The sequence below is a fragment of the Lissotriton helveticus genome, chromosome 1_2 (genome assembly GCF_964261635.1).
Source record: "Lissotriton helveticus chromosome 1_2, aLisHel1.1, whole genome shotgun sequence".
Lineage (NCBI taxonomy): Eukaryota > Metazoa > Chordata > Amphibia > Caudata > Salamandridae > Lissotriton > Lissotriton helveticus.
In genome coordinates, this window is record NC_136058.1 from 45,703,503 (window position 1) to 45,722,016 (window position 18,514).

The window sequence follows — 18,514 nt, forward strand, 5'->3', positions numbered from 1 at the left end:
GGATAACCAGCGGATAATAGGAGCTGTAGGGGCGTGTTCTTGGTCTTATCAATTTGTATAAATTCCTTCATTGGTTTTTCCATCCTATTTTTATAGTAGGAGCTCCATGGCCAATAGAAGTAAAGGTTGACATAAGGGAAAAAAATGAGGATCTAATCAATGAATATACACTGAGCACTAAATCAGGAAACCAACAAAAATGCACCACTAGTATAATTAATTCCGTATGCAGGCCAACTATGCAAATTAATGCTTGCAGGGGGAAAAAAGATAGTAAACAGAGTTCGGAAAGCCAGGAACAGGCAACCATAAATCAACCAAAAACACCAGTTACTATTAATAAAATTCTAGGAAGCAATGACCAACCGGTATTTACAAATGAATTTCCTAGTACTAATAATAGTATGGCTACGCGGCAACAACAAATAAAGAAAGTGGACATGATGACACCAATATTTCAATGTGTGCTAAGGAAACAGACATGGGCAACAAAACAAAGATTAAAGAAAACCAAGACTTAGATCAATATGGGATATGTTTTATCAAACATCAATATTAACTCTTGAAGCTCTAACAGTACAATCAAATAAAATGGATACTCAAATTGATATACTCAGAGTTATGGCAAATGCAGTCACTGGGATTGAGCCTAAATTGGCCGAATTGAATAATCTCATAATTGTACATGTGCTCCCTTAATTAACAAATTGGTAACTATTTTGGACGTGGTGAATACAATTCTAGAGGATGTCAAAGATATAGTCTGCAAACAAAAAGGAATATCGTAAGGAGAATTGGGGTTATTAAGAAAAAAAATGTATCTGCTTTTGCAGAGGAACAACAAATGGAGCAATCGGGTGAAAAAAAAAGATACCAAGGTCTCTACTATACCAAGCACGGCAATAATACAGAGTATAAAACAAGATATAAACAAGAAAAAAGGTATTAAAATACTGTCTGATTCTTCACATGACCTGAAGAAAGGTTGAGAAAATGACGAGGACTCAATAGCCTTTGAAATAACAAAAAGACAAAGAATAAACTACGGAAAGCCAGGAATAGCGCAAAAAAGGACAGTGCAGCAAAAACAGATATTATGGATACACCATTAAAAAAGAAAAGTGCAGTAAAAATAGACATTAAATTGGACACATCCTCTAATCCAGTTGAAGTAGGAGGAAAACTAAGGAAAAAATCATTAGGAAACCAAGACGGTAATGTAACTGGGATGAAATCTGCAAAAACCTTGGAAAAAAAGAAAAATATTATGATATCTTTAAAGATTCTGGGAACCATCTTGGCGAACAACATTTTGTGGCAACAAAGCCAATTAGACTAGCAATTAGAACCAACCAAAGGCCTTGTTCTCCAGAATTTGAAGTAAATAGGGACCAAGAAAAAGAAGCACTACACAAACTCAATGGAAATGGTTGTGATATTCAAAATGAACAAACAAAAAATATGACCCAAGTCATGAGGTCCCTAAATCTTCTTGAACCTAAATCTGTATTGCACAATCAGAATGATGAGCAAAACTATATGGGTCAACTGATCCAGAAGACAATATATCAAGACCAAAAAACCGTACGAAGTATAGGTGGGAACACGAACCAACAAAAAGATAATCGAGCAAGGAATGAACTGTGGGTTGATAAAACAACGAATAATTGTTTTGAAGTTAAAGAAATGATAGAGGAAATGAGACATGAAAAACATGGGATTATTATATTATTATTATTACATTTAAGTTTATAAAGCGCTAAGCTACCCGTAGGTTTCCCGGCGCTAAAAAAACAAACAAAAAGAGAGGGGGGAGTCAGGAGGAAAGATATTACATGTTGAATAACCAAGTTTTTACCTGTCTGCGAAATTTAAGGTAATTGGGTTCAGTTTGTAACTGAAGGGGGAGAGAATTCCAGAGAGAAGGGGCCAGTCGGGCGAAAGATCGGCCACCCATTCTGTCTTTCCTGACTCTGGGAACTGAAAATAGGTGTTGGTTAGATGAACGTAGAGTGCGGGGGGGCAGTGGTGCTATACCAAGGATATAAGATATGGTGGGGCCAAGCCAGTATTTATTTTGTGCATGATGCAGAGGGCCTTGAATTTTGTGCAGTTTTCAATGCGAAGCCAGTGCAGGGTGCGTAGGGAATTAGAAGTAGGGGAAGTATTAGGTAATTTGCAGAGCAGTCGCGCTGCCATATTCTGGACTGTCTGCAGTTTACGGGTCACCTCTTTACAGGCTCCCAGGAGAAGGATGTTACTGTAGTCTAGTCTAGAGGTGACTAGAGCCTGGACAACCTGGGATAACCTAGTGATTGAAAGAAGTGGCCAAAATCAGCAAATTACATATAAGGAACAGAGCAGAATTGCGGAACAAAAAAGAGAAGTAGGCCTCTTAAAAATATCTGCTCAAATTATTTTCACACCATTATATGAATCACGGGGCTGAAACCCTCTGGGACCCCTACCTCCTGAAGACGCTGTGGGCCTCTTTCTCTTCCGTGGCTGGGTCTGTATTTGTCCCCCTCTTGCCGCCGCTTTTGCCATCCTCGCGGCTGCCGAGCAGAGGGGGGCATTGGACGAACAACTACATTTCCCGCCTGCCCTAGCGGCGGGAATCCCGGACTCAGAGCGCGCCAGGCGGCGCTGAAAAGAGGCGTCACCCCAGTGGAGCGGGTGATGCTGCTGCCCTCTACGGCCCTCAGAGGCCTGAGGAGACTGGGCTGGGCCAGACCCCTTGACTGTCGTCTATCTAACGAGTGAGTAGTGCATCCTCTTACATTACTATGGCTACTATCGCATCTAGTCCTGTTACTTCAGGTCCTGATAAAATTGGGGGGGTGTCAAATCGAACTCTGGACAATTATTTTTTTTAAAGCTGTGTCCGAGGGATCCAAAGATCATCTCCTAGATGAGCGACGGGCGGACCGCCGTCGTTCTATTGAACGCATCAAGAATAGGACTCTTTCCGAGCCCATCCTTGCTGTCACCCCAGATAGCGAGCACATTAGTACCATCTTGGAGGATATATCGCCTCCTTCCAGTGTGCCCGCATTACTGAGGGAATGTTTAGCACCTGCCACTGGTCCTACACTCACTCAATTAGAAACCCCCATTGGCACTCATGACTCTTCCAGTATATCAAACTTGTCCAAAGTCATGATCTCACCCACAGCTAGGCCGGGGAAAATAGTAAGAGGCAAAAGTACGATGGCCTTGCAACATAAAATCCATGGTCCTCCACCAACTAAGAAGAGACGGAAGAGGATGGACCCTTCTAAGCCAAAATTGAGTCATACTGAGTTCGGGAGGAAGTCCAAAACTACTACTAACGAGGCAACGGGAGTATTAGCTGTCAAAGAACCATTAAGAACTGCACTAGTGCCTTCTACATCTGTACTACTATCTCCCCATCATGCTTCGGAGCTTGACAACGACCATGCTATAATGGTTGAAGGGACCCAATCAGACCCCTCTAAAACTCTATTGGATAACATTGAACTCATTGTGAGGATTTACATGTTGGCTATAGCCGAAAGGTTAAAGGGAGTAGAACTGAGGCGGGGGAAAATAGAGGAGGATTTGGTAATATATGGGAACTCTATCAGGTCAACAGGGCCAAGAACATCATCAAAGCCTCCCATAGCCTCTACCATGGCCCATATCTCTGCAACAGATGCAGTGGCAGTAACTTCCTCAACCTCTGCTATACATAACAATTTGAAAACAGCTACTTTGGATGGGTCTAACCACCAGCCTATAAGAGTATCATCTGCAAGCAAAAACCCTTCTAATCTTAATCCAAAACAACCCAAAATAACAGTGGCAAGATCAAATATAATACCCAACAGTACCTCAGACATTACAGCCAATACTCGAGCAAGGGAAACAAGCATCCCTCCAAATAGACCTACAAGATCGGAGGAGAATGAATTTACCCATGTGAGAGTGGGCCAGGGAAGGAGACCACCCATCGAACTCCCGCCAGAAGCGGTACCATATGTGGTGGTACTTACTGGTGTTCCTGAACTGCCAAGTACCACACGGGAAGGTTTCTTCCAACTAAAAAATAAAATAATGCATTGGTTGTCAATATATAGACCTAAAGCAAGCCATTTAAATGGCGAAATAGTCCATGTCCGACGCCTGCCATGGTTGGGTGGAAGAACTAAGGACATAGGGGGAGATATCGTAGTTGTACATTTTAGGGATAAAAAAGCTGTACAGTACATTTTGAACTGGCCTTATGGCAATGAAAATAACAGTATTGTACCATGCCCTTTGACATACTTTTACCCAAGATCTACGGTATTCCCTCCCCAATATGCAACCAACAAAGCCTTTTCTGTTAACCATTTTTCTAACATGGAAATTGCTATGAATCCCGCCTATATGTACCAATCAGCTCCAACTCCTGTGACTCCGGGGTGGAATACCATACCCCCAAGTACCAATATTAGGGAACACAGCAAAATGGCACATTTGATGCCATTTACACCCTTAGAGTTATCAAACAGGTTTGATGTATTTAGTGGTTTGGAGAAGTGTGATTGAAGTTTAAAGAACAGGGGGGATGTGGAGGGGGATACCAACTACATGTGTACTGTAGGGCCAAAGGATGAAGAAGGGTCCAGACTTGCAAAAGTAGATCACCATACTATTCTAACTGGAAACAAGTCTATTAGCAGCGCGTCCTTACCTATATCCCCAGTGCCCTTCGAGACAATTGAGGGACCTCCCCCGTTTTCTCTCGTTTCGTGGAATATAGCAGGGGTGCGTGCTAAACTATGTGACCCAGACTGGAATAATTATATGAATACCTTCGATATCTGTGTTTTGCAAGAAACTTGGGCCACGGTGCAGATGCACAGGGCTGGCTATAAATCTTACCAAGTAGAGGCTGTGCCTTCACGTAGAGGCCGTGCTTCTGGAGGTCTTTTAATATGGATCAGTGTATCCATTAATATTGGCGTAAAGAACCTTAATATAGATTCTCCAGATATCCTCGGTCTGGAAATAACCACAGTGGATAACAGGGTAATTTATCTTTTCAATGTGTACAACAGTCCTTATCCATCTCATAAGGAGTCACCATGTATCGGGAAGTTGGAGGCTTTCATGGATACATTAAAACCAGACGCTAGTGTAATCCTATGTGGTGACATGAATTGTAATTTTGAACCAATTGTAGGTATAGCACAATTGTTTAAAGATGAGGATGTTGCTAACGGGATACCTGCCCTGACTGAAGATAGAATGGTTGCTGGCACTACATTAGCTCTCCAGATCACAAGATTGTTTACAGCCCATGGTCTGAGGGCATGCAATGGGCGTATGCCATCTGATAGCCCGAGAGCACCCACTTTTAAGAGGCAAGAGTACGAAAGCAAGTTAGATTATGTCATTGTCTCATTCGATCTTTGGCCATTTACAATCGATCTAAGGGTCAAGGAGAGATTTGACAGTGATCATTATCCATTAGAAACTGTTTTTCTCCAAAGTCTGATAAAGGGCCCGGGCGATATTGAGGGAAGTCATAGTTTGGCACCACTACCTATTTCAGATAATATTGTCCTCAGCAACAATCGTAGGGCTGTTAAATGGGCATACATATTGGAAAGAGAGGATCTACTGGCTAACATGTACTGTACCTTCGTAAATACATTTGAATCATATTGTTTACACAGATGTGACTCCAATGAATTTATTAAGCTGCATAAATCCCTTTTTAGTAAACTATTAGAACTTCCTACAAAAAAAACTAAAAAAGGGACGGGTATGGTAAAGGCAAAACCGGTAGGAAAGCCCTGGTACAACAAGGATTGTCGTCTTGCTAAAACTGCTCTGATTGATGCCGTTAAACGGAAAGGTCCAATAGAAATTAGAGATAAAAGGAAGACATATAATAAAACATTATTAAAAGCAAAATCCTCCTGGGATGAGGCACTATGGCTTAGTATGTTGGCAGCAGCTAAAATCAAGGACCAAAGAAACTTCTGGGAACTAGTGGCCAAGGGGAATAATCGCGAAAAAGGCTCTAGAGAGGTTTTCCTAAATGAGGATACGTGGGTCAAACACTTCACAACGTTGTATGCAGCCAAAACCTCTACTGAAGTTTTGATAGAAGAATCTATGGTTGTATCGTTAGAGAAGTCCTACCCGTTGGTAGTTTTTGACCTACAGGAAACAGAGATAGCAATTGCTACGGTAAAACAAGGGAAGGCGCCCGGGTAAGATAAAATCCCAGGTGATCTTTATCTCTATAATGTTGATGTTTGGGCACCTTACCTTAATCATCTATTTAACATCATTGCGGCCGGTGATCAAATTCCGGACACATGGAATGGCGCAGAAATTATCACCATTTTTAAAAAGGGGGATCATGGCGATCCAGCCAACTATCGCCCCATTAGCCTTTTAGATATAACACAAAAAATATATGCCAGGCACATTTTAAATCGAATAAACACGTGGTTGGAGGACGAGTTAGTTCTATCTAAATATCAGGCAGGGTTTAGAGAAAAAACTGGAACTATTGACCAGGTATTAAGGTTATGCTGCTTGTATTGGAAGTATGTCATCATTCGCAAAGGTCACTTGTATGTGACCTTTGTAGACCTGCGAGCAGCATTTGATCTAATCCCGCGAGAACTACTCTGGAAAACTCTGGAAATGCAGGGGCTCCCAGGTGAATTGCTAAAACTTGTGATGGGGCTGCACCAGGAGAACTATGTCAAAGTTAGGTGGGGTCCAAATGGGGAACTTACAGACCCGATCCCCATTAAAAGGGGAGTACGCCAGGGATGCGTACTTGCTCCCACACTTTTCTCCCTTTATGTTAACGATATTGCAGCCTATATGGAGAACTGTGATAACGATTCGCCCCGATTGGGGGGGGAACGAGTAGCGTCCCTCCTCTTCGCGGACGATACGATTCTCATTTCACAAACACCTCGGGGTCTCCAGACCTTACTAGATAGGTTCCAGCAATACTGCACTTTAAAGGGATTAGAAATCAATGTAAAAAAAAACAAATACATGGCACTAAACCCGCACAAAAGTTTTTTAAAAAATATATTGTTAAACGGCCATAAATTAGACTACGAACATAGTTTTACCTACCTGGGGGTCCTGCTAGATTCGTCAATGGGATGGAGCCCACAGTTGGAAAAATCAAATCTGGTGTTTAAGCAAAACTGCTTTCCAATATTACAAAGATACAATAAAAGCGTGAATAAGGCAGTCACCCCAGCACTAGAGATTTTTAGATATAAGGCTCAATCAGCTGCCCTGTATGGGGCAGAAATATGGGGTCCAGTATGTAGAAAGACCTTTGAAGTACAGGAGAATAAGTTTATCAGGGGATTACTAAAAATTCCGAATAACACTCCACTGATACCTTTGTTTCTTGACTTAGATATCAAGCATACTGACCATCATGCAATATTGAGACCATTATTGCTTTGGGTACGATTATGGATAACCCCCGAACTGATTGATTATAAACATGGCTTGAAAGAAGTCCTGGACCTAGATAGTGGCAGCAAAATTTTCTGGTTTAAACATGTTAAAGCTTGGTTAACTAAGCTTGGATTAATACACTATTGGAATGAGCCGGAAAGTTTAACCTCTGCCTCTAAGATAATAGTTAAATTGTCTTTCTGGTCCCATGTGAGCCATGACTCGGTGTACACAAGAACACATGGTCCTCTTACTGAAAAATTTCTAATGGCAAAAAGTGAGGCTCTTTTTGAATCATTTCTTGACGAGATCCAGCCACCTTTGGCCAAATCATTGTATTTAAAATTTAGATATGGGACTCTGAGGACAAAGACTACTGAGAAAAGCTGGGGGAAGATAAATAATGACTATTGCACCTTGTGTACTAATAACCAAAGGGAGGATGTTTTCCACATATTGTTTTTTTGTCCCAGTTATGGCAACGCAAGGAAAAAATGGATAGCTCCGTTGTGTTATAACATTGGCTGCACTTCCCATAAGGATGCTGGCAGAATCCTAAGCACGGACACTAGTCAAGTAATTGTGTTCGGAATTAGCAAATTCCTACTGGCTGTAAATTTTATTAGACAGAAAGTATCTCTTTCTTTTTTTTTAAAAAAACATTGGCTGTTATATACTCAATTTAAAGTTTTCTTAATGTGAATCTAATTTTTTTTAAATATATTTATTCAAATTTCTGTGATAATTCATATCCATAACAGTGTGTCCTAAACACGATGAAATGTACAATTGCTAATGAGGTGACCTATTATGATGAAATGTAACACTGATTATTGCTTTTTTGATGCGTCGTTTGTATTTTACTGATTATCTTTTATGTTGTTAAACAACGAAATAAAGATTAAAGAAAGAAAGAAAGAATCACGGGGCAAACAGGACATTTTGAATAGAGGAAATATCCTTTGGCTATTGAAAACAGTAAGAACATTAGAAAAAGTAACATCTGAAGATATTGAATGTGTACGTTTTTTACTTAATCCTGAAGCAAACATCCCCTAGCGCTCTTAACAGTGGCCTCTGTGTCTACATCGGATTTAATCATGCAAGAGCAAGGAACCTTTAAAAACTGGGGGATACTAATTAGTCAACCTACTCCAAAGGTCTATCCAACACCTTTTAAAAAAAAATAAAGTCCGACAAAAAAGACGAAAGCCGTAAAAAAATTATTGTTTTTTCCATATTAAAAAGTCCCCTTGGAAAAACATGTCTTGAAGAAAAAAACTCTTCTTAAAAAAAACAAAAGTAGAAAGCATAAATGGAATAAATGAAAAATAGATTTTGACAGGTTTCTATGGTGACGAAGAACATTGACAAAACTCAACACAGGCAGTATTAGTAGAGCAGACTAGGGACAATTTTATAATAAGAATGTGCTCATGGAATATAAATGGGATATGCAAAAAACTAAAAGATGCCAAAATAGATGCATTACCAAGTTCCAGTCATGTTATGCAGTTGCAGGAAACATGGGCAATGGACCCATTTATGTTACATCAATATAAAGGATATTTTGAACCTGCAATATTCATATTGACTGATTTGAATGTAAATCATGAGCACATAGTTAGAAATAATTCTAATCTTCTTGCTGTAAAGTTGTGATAGATATCTGGCAAAAGTAGGATTAAAAAAAACAAAATTTTGATTAACATATATATCCCACCAAAACAGAACTCTAGGAAAGAAATGTGTGCTGCACTAAATAGTTTTCTTCTGGAGCAAATCTTGGAAGAGCCTTTGGCAGATTATATCGTATCAGGTGATTTTAATATAAATTTGTTAATATATTTTTTACGGGGCGACTTTGTCCAGTCCCAAAACCAACAATGGGAAATCCCTGAACAAACAACCGAACCTAGAACAAATATCAATCAAAATAGAATGGGGCGAAACTTTTTGATGGACATGAAGGCATTAGGGCTAAGAATATTGAACAGTAGATTGCCAATGGACATACCACCTGCTTGGACATTTCATTCGCAGAATGGTAATTCACAAATTGATTACACAATGGCTTCATTATATATCTTTAATAAAGTGATTTCCTACCATCTGAATAAAGTGCCGGATAGTGACCACAGTCAACAATTAAGGAAGATAAAACTATCCTGTCCAAAACCTCAAAAGTATTTGACAAGGCCAGACCTGTACCATCAACTATAGGAAACTTATATGGAAACCAAATAATGCGGATGATATAAAGGAAAAAACACAAAATCTAGTTAAAGTAAGTTTTAAAGAAACTACAATGACACCAGTAATTGAGCAATGGGAACATTTTACACAGAAAATAGTGAAGTCTAATGAAAAAACTGTATGTGTAAAAACAAAACAAGTGACCCGGACTGAAACAAGAGAAATTAACATCATTCTCCTGTATACTGTGAGAAAAATTAGACGCATCCGCAACAGACTTAGGAAACAGTTAACCAAGTTTCCGTTAAATGAAGATATACAGGTACAATTAAGAAATACTAATTATAACCTGAGGAAATTGATTTGGAATGAACAAAATAAAGTTAGACAAGAATTGTGGACAAAAACTTTCCACGTAAGTACTCAAATAAACTCAAGGGAATTCTGGAGACTGATCAACGGTCTAGCGCGACCTAATAAATCTGCCCTAACTGAAGACGAATGGTCCACGTTTCTTATAAAACACCTAAACCCAGAGATGGATAAATTTGACCTAGACTGTGATCATGAAATTAATATATAGCTCAATCAGAAGAGGCCAAGCTGATAAAGAAACAAAAAGATGGGGCATCTGGCCCCAATGGTATTCCGGTTGGGTTATACAAAGCAGATCCAGACTTTTGGTCCGCATATCTAACTGATGTCTTTAATGAAGTGGTTCAGAGTGGATTAATTCCAAAATCGTGGAGAGGTTCACTAATATTTCCTAGCTTTAAGAAAGGTAATTGGTAATTGCGGGAAAAATACCTTTTAATTACCCTTCAATATACTGTTGCAAAACTGTTTGCTGGGATTCTGTTCATGATTTTAACAGATTGGGCAAAGGAAAAGCAGGTACTGCCCCCGAATCAAACAGGCTTCATTAAAGGTCTGGGAACCTCCACAAATATATTAATATAATCCGTACTAATAGATGAGGCAATCTTAGCAAAACAACCTTCATATTTTTGTTTTGTGGATTTTAAATCTGCTCTTGTAGACAAAACTTGAAAAACAAGGAATCCCTGATATATTGTTAAAAATGATTAAGCTTCTACACTCTGATATCGGGAGCAGGGTGAGGATTGCCGACGGACGCACACTAACAAAAGAAATCCCCACTTCTAGGGGACTAAAACAAGGGTGCGTCCTGGCCCTCCTACTTTTCAATTTATGTTTAGCTGACCTTTCTACGGCTTTGAATGAAATTAATGCACATCCACCAAATTTAGCAGACAAACAAATATCCAACTTGTTGTATGCAGATAGTGTTATACTCTTAAGTCACACTAAAATTGGATTGCAACGATTAATCGACTGTATCTTACATTTTCCAAAGAAAAATGGTATGGTAATAAATGATGCTAAGACAAAGGTAATGGTTATTACTAAAAACATGCGACTTAAATATAAATATAAATGGTTTTTGGAAGACAACGAATTGGAACACGTTTTTTCCTATAAGTATCTTGGTGTTATTTTTAATTACAATGGAAACTTCTTACCACAAAAAATTGATATTACAAGGAAAGTAAATACCCTGGTTGCGGCACTTAGAACTATTCAGAAAGCTATAAGTGACTTGTCTTATCGCCCCTTTACAAAAGTAATCGCTGCAAAACTACTACCAACTTTAACGTATGTAGTAAGGCAATGAACGGAAAAGATGTGGAGATCATTAATAGTGCTGTTGCAAAAACCTACAAAATGTTATTCTCCCTGCCGAAGAATGCCTCACAAGCACAGGTGAGGTTGGAATTTGGGTTAAATAATCAGCAATATGCAAGGATAGGAGTAAGCACTTAAAGTTTGGAATACAATAAAAAATTATCAAGATAACCAAATGTCTCTGCTGTTGTGGCAAGAAGCAAAAGATAACAGAAATGTACACTTTGGTCCTATCTAAACAAAGCGATAGAAGAATATGGCATAACATCGATTTGGAACAATACAATCGCGCAGGAATGCTTAAAAAAACAATCAATAAACTTACCAACCACCTAACCTTGAAAAAAGAAAAAGATATGCTTGTAAAAAGGAATCATGCATGGCCAATTTTAAATGGATTCAAGGGAAAAAAGGTTCAAAAATATCTTGAAACATCATGGTCTAAGAAAACACATCTTTATCAATGCTAACATTTGGTTGTCTGCCAAGATTATGTCACTTACCTCCATGGAAGAGAACAGAGGAGGAAAAACTATGCAGGCTATAAAAATCGGGCCAAGAGAACATTATACATTTATTGTGTCTTTGCCCGGAGTTGGAATATGAAAGTAAATCCACTCTTAAGAAACTATTCAATATTCATGGTGTAAGGACATGGGTGAATGTATGACATTGTTCTACATTCTGTCCATCAACTGTGTTTTTTGCAATTTTCACCCCGAGTGGGCTGGGTATGCTCAGATGTGAGTCCCAGGCTCTCCACACCACTGGAGTCAAGCTATCCAGGCTGAATGAAGGCTGATAGCCAGAAACCGGTCCTTGGATGCTTGATTCCGGTCTGGGAAAGACATGGCTTGGTAGTTCGGACTGGACTGTTCCCATGAGGCACAGGGTCAGAGCTGATTCGCATATAGCCAGTGTCTAACCCAGGGTGGTGTGGAGTGCAAAAAAACGATGGATTTAGGCCCAGATCCTTGTACTGGGGTGAATGTATGACATTGTTCTACATTCTGTCCATCAACTGTGTTTTTTTTAGGACATGTAGGCAAGCCCTGATAGCATGTTTACATTCTGATGACTTACTAATGAATTCTACATTTGTGAAATGTATATGTGCTGTTGGAAAAAAGCTGGAAGTTTTTATCTGATTTATTAACGGATTGTACTAATATATATTATATATATAATCAAGTTTTTGTAAATATAAACCTTATATGATTGATTGTTTTATAACTTTTTTAACTTTGATGATATTTTAGCAATTTATAAAAGATTTTAATTACTCAAAGAAAATAAATAAACTTGATGCGCTCTTTATTTAAGAAGCAGGTGGAGAATATGTCAGGTAGGATAATACTTTTCAGCCATGTGGTAAGGAACCCGATGTGTTGGTCCTTTCATCATCCTCCGGTATTCCCTCATAGCATAGGTTATTGCTACGTACCCTGTATTCAGCATCTTTAAAGTGCCGAAGGAATCCACTGGTGGTGCTATGCAGCTATAAAAACCCCCGCTGGAGATCTTTTACTGCCTCCTACACTTCTTCAACATGATTTTCTGTCTCCATTACTCTTTCAGAGACATTCCACATGTCGTACTGCAGCAATGTAACATTTAGGCGCACCTCCCCATTTCTATCTTCCAACAATGCCCTGGAGGATTGCATCACTGTAGCAATGTGGCAGTGTCTGGCAGGGACGGTACAGCCTCCGGTGGGATGGCCACCCTGGTATATTGGTCAATTTTCCCCTGCCTGGGGGGTTTAGGCTCCTTGTCTTTCATCATCATGGTAGGTGGGTGAGGACTATAGTGAGGGCCAGTGTTAAGAACTGCAGGGTTCTTGGTCGCTCACCAGGCGCTGGGTCTGGACAATTCCAGATGGACACTCACTAAGGTCTGCCGAGCAATTGCTAGGGCATTGCAGTGTGCTTTCGAATTGAAACCCCTGAAAGGGTGCCGTCTGCTAGCCCACCGCACCAGCCAATCAGCCGCCCAGGCCCCGGGCCCTCCATGTACATGCAGCATCCCTCGTCTTGCCTCCCACGTGACCAGCCTTCAGAGTGATGCACTTCCTGTATCGTTCCAGGCAATGGGGTGTCAGGGGATTGAGTGTCTCTGCTTTGTTTTGAGGCTCAACTAAGGCTGGGCAGCTGCAGAAAAAGGCAAAAGAAATGCCAAAAGAGGCATGAGTGGTGCAGAAAGAGGCAAGAGAGGTACAGAAAGAGGCAAGAAAGTTACAGTAAGAGGGAAGAGAGGTGCAGAAAGAGGCAAGAGATATGCAGAAAGAGGCAAGAGAGGTGCAGAAAGATGCAAGAGAGGTGCTGATAGCAGAGAGTGAGCTGTGGAAAGAGGTATGAGAGGTTCATAAAGAGGCAAGAGACGTGCAGTGGTAGGCACAACAGGTGCAGAAAGAGGTAAAAGGTGTAGAAAGAGGCAAGAAAGGTACAGAACGAAGAAGAAAGGAACAGAAAGAGGCAATTGAGGTGCAGAAAGAGGCAAAAGAAAAGCAGAAAGAGGCAATGAGAGGTGCACAAAGAGGAAAGGGAGGTGCAGAAAGAAGACGAAAGGTGAAGAAAGAGAAAAGAGAGGTGCAGAAAGAGACAAGAGAGGTGCAGAAAGAAGAGGGTGAGTTGCTGAAAGAGGCAAAAGAGATACAGAAAAAGGCAAGAGAGGTAAAGACCGAGAGGCAAGATAGGTGAAGAAAGAGGCAAGAGAGTTGCAGAAAGAGGAAAGAAATGTACAGAAAGAGGGAAGAGGTGCAGAAAGAGGCAAAAGATGTGCCGAAAGAGGCGAGAGAAGTGAACAAAGAGGCAAGAGAGGTGCTGATATGAGAGAATGAGCTGCAGAGAGGGAAGAGAGGTTCAGAATGAGGCAAGAGACATGTAGAAAGAGGCAAGAGAGGTGCAGAAAGAGGTAAGAGGTATAGAAAGAGGCAATAGAGGTACAAAAAGAAGAAGAAAGGTACAGAAAGAGGCAAGTGAGGTACAGAAAGAGGCACGAGTAGAGCAGAAGGAGGCATGAGAGGTGCAGAAAGAGGTAAGAGAAGAGCAGAAAGAGGACTAAAGGTATAGAAAGAGGCAAGAGAGATGCAGAAACAGTAAGAAATCCATAGAAAGAAGCAAGAGAAGTGCAGAAAGAGTCAAGAGATGTACAGAAAGAGGCAGGAGAGGCACAGAAAGATGAGAGTGAGCTACAGAAAAAGGGAAGAGAGGTGCAGAAAGAGGCAAGCGAGGTCTAGAAAGAGGCAAGAGAGGTGTAGAAAGAGAGTAAGCTGCAGAAAGAAGCGAGAGAAGTACAGAAAGAGAGAATAGAGTTACAGAACGAGGCAAGAGAAGTCCATAATGAGGCAAGAGAGGTACATAAAGAGTAGGTGCAGAAAGAGGAAGATTGGTACAGAAAGAGGCAAGTGAAGTGCAGAAAGAGGCAAGAGAAGAACAGATAAAGGGAAGAGAGGTGCAGAAAGAGGCAAAAGCGGTACAGAAAGAGACAAGAGAAGTGCAGAAAGAGACAAGAGAAGTGCAGAAAGAGACAAGAGAAGTGCAGAAAGAGAACGAAAGGTGCAGAAATAGGCAATAGCAAGAGAAATGTAGAAAAAGGAAGAAAGGAGCAGAGAGAAGCTGGAGAAGCACAGAAAGGAGCAAGAGCTTTACAGAAAGAGAGATGTAGAAAGAGTCAAGAGAAGTGCAGATAGAGAATGAACAGTGCAGAAAGAGCACAATAGCAATAGAAATTCAGAAAAAGGAAGAAAGGCACAGAAGGAAGAAAAAGTAAGGAAAATAAAGGGGTAAGAGGGATGCAGGAAAAAAAGTGTAAGGTGTAGAACGAGGAAAGAGAGGTACAGAAAGAGGCAAAAAAGTACAGAAAGAATGTGAGAATGACTGTTAGGTGCTTTACACGGGTGCGGGTTGGACTTGCCTAAGGGAGGGTAGTGTGGAGGGAAGTAATAGGGCAGGGGGCACAGGAACACTTGATAGGTCCCTCTATAGGTAGATTGGGATGCAGGATACTGATGATACTGCCCCACCTACATGCCGAACTATGTGTGCAGTTTTTCTTGTTTAAGTTGTTTATATGCAAACCACGTCAAAAAACTGAAAAAGCAAACTGTATTTTTCACGATATGTGTATATTCCCTTTCATCATGTCACTTGACTTGCTGGATTTTCACTTGGAACTCGAGGGGCCGTTACACCTGTTGTCACTCTCCGTTTCTTGTGTTCTTCAAAGGTACCCTGCGAATGTATGTGACCATGTGACTGATGGAGATAATTGTATTATTTGTGTTTTGCAACAAAAATAAAATAAAAAAAAAAAAAGTACAGAAATAGGAAACAGAAGTGCAGAAAAAAAGACAGGTGCAGAAAGAGGCCAAAGAGGTGCAGAAAGAGACAAGAGAGGTGCAGAAAGTAGAGAGGTACAGAAAGATGTAAGAGAGGTGCATAATGAGGCAGAGAGGTGCAGAAAGAAAAGAGTGAGCTGCAGAAAAAGGCAATAGAAATGCCAAAAGAGACAGGAGTGGTGCACAAGAGGCAGGAGAGGTACAGAAAGAGGCAAGAAAGGTACAGAAGGAGGGAAGAGAGGTGCAAAAAGAGGCAAGAGAGGTGCAGAAAGAGGCAAGAGAGGTGCTGATAGCAGAGAGTGAGCTGCAGAAAGAGGTAAGAGAGGTTCATAAAGAGGTAAGAGACGAGCAGAAAGAGGCAAGAGAGGTGCAGAAAGAGGTAAGAGAAAATCAGAAAGAGGCAATGAAAGGTGCACAAAGAGGCAAGGGAGGTGCAGCAAGAAGACAAACGGTGAAGAAAGAGGCAGAAGATGTGCAGAAAGAGGCAAGAGAGTTGCAGAAAAAAGAGAGTAAGCTGCTGAAAGAGGCAATAGAGATACAGAAAAATGCAAGAGAGGTAAAGAAAGAGGCAAGAGAGGTGAAGAGAAAGGCAAGAGAGGTGAAGAAAGAGGCAATGAGAGGAGCATACAGATGCAAGGGAGGTGCAGAAAGAAGACAAAAGGTGAAGAAAGAGGCAAGAGATGTGCAGAAAGAGGGAAGAGAGGTGCAGACAGAAGAGAGTGAGCTGCTGAAAGAGGCAAGAGAGATACAAAAAAGTCAAGGGAGGTAAAGAAAGAGGCAAGAGAGGTGAAGAAAGAGGCAAGAGAGGTAAAGAATGATGCAAGAGAGGTACAGAAAGAGGCAAGAGGGGTGCACAAAGAGGCAAGAGATGTGCACAAAGAAGACGAAAAGTGAAGAAAGAGGCAATAAAGGTACAGAAAGAACACAAAAGGCACAGAAAGAGGGAAGTGAGGTACAGAAAGAGGCAAGAGAAGAGCAGAAAGAGGCAAGAGAGGTGCACAAAGAGGCATGTGAGGTGCAGAAAGAAGATGAAAGGTGAAGAAAGGCATGAGAGGTGCAGAAAGAAGAGAGTGAGCTACTGAAAGAGACAAGAGAGATTCAGAAAGAGGCAAGAGAAGTGCACAAAGAGGCAAGAGAGGTGCTGATATGAGAGATTGAGCTGCAGAAAGACGGAAGGAAGGTTCAGAAAAAGGCAAGGGATATGCAGAAAGAGGCAAGAGAGGTGCAGAAAGAGGTAAGAGGTATAAAAAGAGGCAATAGAGGTACAACAAGAAGAAGAAAGGTATAGAAAGAGGCAAGTGAGCTGCAGAAAGAGGAAAGAGAGGAGCAGAAGGAGGCAAAAAAGTGCATAAAGAGGCAAGAGGGGTGCAATAAGAGGCAGGAGAGGTGCATAAAGATGAGAGTGAGCTGCAGAAAAAGGGAAGAGAGGTGCATCCAGAAAGAGGCAAAAGGGGTGATAAAAGAGGCAAGAAAGGTACCAAAATAGGAAGCAAGTGAAGTGCAGAAGAGGCAAGAGAAGAACAGAAAGAGGCAAGAGAGGTGCAGAAAGAGGCAAGTGTGGTGCAGAAAGTAGAGAGGTGCAGAAAGAGGTAAGAGTGGTACAGAAACAGGCAAGGGAGGTATAGAGAGAGGTAAGAGTGGGTCAGATAGAGGCAAGAGAGGTACAGAAAGATGAAAGTGTGCTCCAAAGAGATAGAAAAGAGGTGCAGAAAGAGACAAGAGAGGTGTAGAAAGAAGAGAGAAAGCTGCAGAAAGAGGCAAGAGAGGTGCAGAAAGATACAAGAGTTTCAGAAAGAGGAAAAAGAGGTGCAGAATGAGGTGGGAGGTGTATAAAGAGGCAGGAGAGGTGCATAAAGAAGAAGAAAGGCACAGAAAGAGGTAAGTGAGGTGCATAAAGAGGTACGAGAAGAGCAGAAAGAGGCAAGAGAGGTGCAGAAAGCGGCAAGAGAGGTAAAGAAAGACAAAGAAAGGTACAGAAAGAGGCAAGAGAGGTATAGATAAAGGCATTAGAGGTACAGAAAAAAGAGAGCGAGCTGCAGAAAAAGGCAATAGAAATGCCAAAAGAGGCATGAGTGGTGCAGAAATGGAAAGAAAGATACAGAAAGAGGCACTAGCAAGAGAAATGTAGAAAAAGAAAGAAAGGAGCAGAATAAAGCGAGAGAAGCACAGAAAGAAGTAAGAGTTGAGGACAGAAGAATGAGAGGTGCATAAAGAAGAGAGTGAAGTGCAGAAAGAAGCAAGAAAGATACAGAAAAAAGCAAGAGACGTGCAGAAAAAAAAGAGTGAGGTGCATAACAAATGAAGAGAGGTATAGAAAGAGGCAAGAGAAGTAGAGAAAGATACAACAAAAGTGCAGAAAGAGGCAAGAGAGGTGCAGAAAGAAGAAAGGTGCAGAAGAGACAAGAGAGTTGCAGAAACATGTTAGAGTTGAATAGAAAGGTAAGAGCGGTTAAAACATTGGCAAGGGAGGTACGAAAATAGGCAAGAGAGTTGCAGAAAGAGGCAAAAGAGTTGCAGAAAGAGGCAAGGAAGGTACAGAAAGAGGAAAGAGAGGTGTATAAAGAGGCAAGAGATGTGCAGAAAGAGGCAAGAGAGGTGCACAAATAGGCAGGGGATGTGCTAATAGGAGAGAGTGAGCTACAAATAGAGTGAAGAGAGGTTTAAAAAGAGGCAAGAGACATGCAGGAAGAGGCAAGAGAGGTGCAGAAAGAGGGAAGATATGTGCAGAAAGAAGCAAGAGAAGTGCAGAAAGAGGCAAGTGAAGAACAGAACGAGGTAATAGAGATGGAGAATGAGGCAAGAGAGGTGCGG